The following is a 2,480-nucleotide window of genomic DNA, read 5'->3' as shown; positions in this document are numbered from 1 at the left end:
CTACCACCACCACCACTACCACCACAAGCCCCACCATTACCACCTCCACCACTACCAACCCCCTTATTATCACAAGCCCACTACTACTACTGCTACTACTACTACTACTAGTACTACTACTGCTGCTGCTGCTACTACTACTACTACTACTACTACTACTACTACTACTACTACTACTACTCCCACCTTCTGTACCTCCACGATTACCATTATCACCCCCACGACCCCCAACACCATCATCTACTCTATGAATTTATCAACAGTGAATTCATTAGCGATATATATTGGTAATGCAATATGTAAAGTAATTAGTAATATATTGACAGCAACAACAACAACAAACAAACAAGCAGAAAAAAATAACAATAAACACAACAACATTTATAATGATGGCACAGAAAAAAACGAAAAAAATACGACCGTAGTGATGGTGGTGGTGGTGGTGGAGATGGAAGGGGTGATAGTTGTTAGAGGTGGTGGCTGTGATAGTAGTTTTGATGGTAGTTGTGGAGGTGTAGGGTGTGGTAGTGGTAGTAATCGCAGAACTAGTAGTAGTAGTAGTAGTAGTAGTAGTAGTAGTAGTAGTATTGTAGTAGTATTGTAGTAGTAGGGGCAGTGGTGGTGATGGTATTGGAGTGGCTGTGATAGTTTGTGGTCATGGTGGTGCTGGTAGTGGTTGAGATAGTAGTGATGGTGGTGGTGATGGTGGTGGCGGTAGTTGAGATGTTGGTGATAGTGGTGGAGTTGCTGGCTGTCATGGTGGTGATAGGGGTTGTGGTAGTAGTTGTGATGACCACAACAATGAAAACACAGTAACAATAGAGAAACAAACAAACAAACAAACAGCAACAACATACATATAAAACATGAAAAACGAAAGCAGCAACATTTATAATGGCGGAACGGCACAGACATCTGCAAAGAAAAAGAATGAAGTGAAAAAAATCGACAATAGTAACAACATCAACAACAACAGGAGCAACAACAACGACGGCGACAACAACAGCAACAAACACATAAAAGTGTAGGCGTAGGCGTGTGGTAAGAAGCTTGCCTCCCAACCACATGGTTCTGGGTTCAGCCCCTCTGCGTGACATCTTGTGCAAAAGTGTCTTCTACTATAGCCTCAGGCCGACCAAAGCCTTGTGAGTGGATTTGGTAGATGGAAACTGAAAGAAGCCCGTCGTATACATAGATATATGTATGTATTTGTGTGTGTGTGTGTGTGTGTGTGTGTGTGTGTGTGTGTGTGCGTGTCTTCGTGTCTGTGTTTGTCTTCCTACTACCGCTTGACAACCGGTGAGGGTGTGTTTATGTCCCCGTTACCTAGCGGTTCGCTAAAAAAAGATCGATTGAATGAATAAGTAGCTGGCTTCAGACAAAAAGGACTGAGGTGATTAATTCGACTAAAAAATTCGTCTAAGCAGTGCTCCAGCAAGGCCGTAGTCTAATGACTGAAATAAAGATATTAAAAGAAAAAAAAACAAGAATAAAGAAAATAAACACAAAAGCAACAACATTTATAATGGCGGAATGGCACAGAAGGAACGTCCCTAATTAAGAAAGAATTGAAGTTAAGAAATAATTCGACAATAGTAAAACTACAACAAAACATAGTAATAACAGACAAAACATACAACAATAACAACAACAGCAATAACAACTACAACAACAACAGCGATAAGAAAAACGACGGTGATTACAACAACAACACAAGCTACCAAAGTAGTCTTTATCAGCAGCCGTGATTCTTTCCTTTATAGGACTACCAGTTTCAAGAACTTCAGTTCTTTAGTGGTCAATTGTTAAGAAAGACAAGACATCAGCATTTTTAGACATTACTAACGTCGTCCTCTCCATTTTCAGCCATTTTCAACTATTTTCAACCATTTTCAGCCATTTCCAGCCGTTTTCAGCCGTTTTCAGCCGTTTTCAGCCATACTGGCGGGAACTCAGTCTGTCTGTGTGTCGAACTTTGTTATTCTTTAATTTTACTGAATGACTCTTTCTTCTAGAAGTAGGGAGTGAGTAGAGAGTGGCACAGTCGTTTGCAAACCGGGAAAACAAATGCTCAGCGACATTTCATCCGGTTACACGTTCCGAGTTCAAATGCTGCCGAGGTCGACTTTGCCTTTCGTCCTGTCGGAATCGATAAATTAAGTACCAATGAAACACTGGGGGTCGATGCAATCGACTAGTCCCCTCCCCTAGAACTTCAGGCCTTGTGCCTATAGTAGAAAGGAGTATCATTATCAATATGTATGTACACGATTCTATGTATGTATGTATTATGTATGTATGTATGTATGTATGTATGTATGTATGTATGTATGTATGCACGCATGTATGCATATATATGTATATGTATATACATGTATATTTCTCTATCTATCTATCTATCTATCTATCTATCTATCTATAATAAAAATGAGCTAAACGAAATAGTTCGAAGTGGCCATTAGCGTGTATGCGTGCGTATG

Source organism: Octopus bimaculoides, chromosome 17 (assembly GCF_001194135.2).
Source record: "Octopus bimaculoides isolate UCB-OBI-ISO-001 chromosome 17, ASM119413v2, whole genome shotgun sequence".
NCBI classification, from domain to species: Eukaryota; Metazoa; Mollusca; class Cephalopoda; order Octopoda; family Octopodidae; genus Octopus; species Octopus bimaculoides.
The sequence above is the reverse complement of the archived record's forward strand: the minus strand, read 5'-3'. Positions refer to the sequence as shown.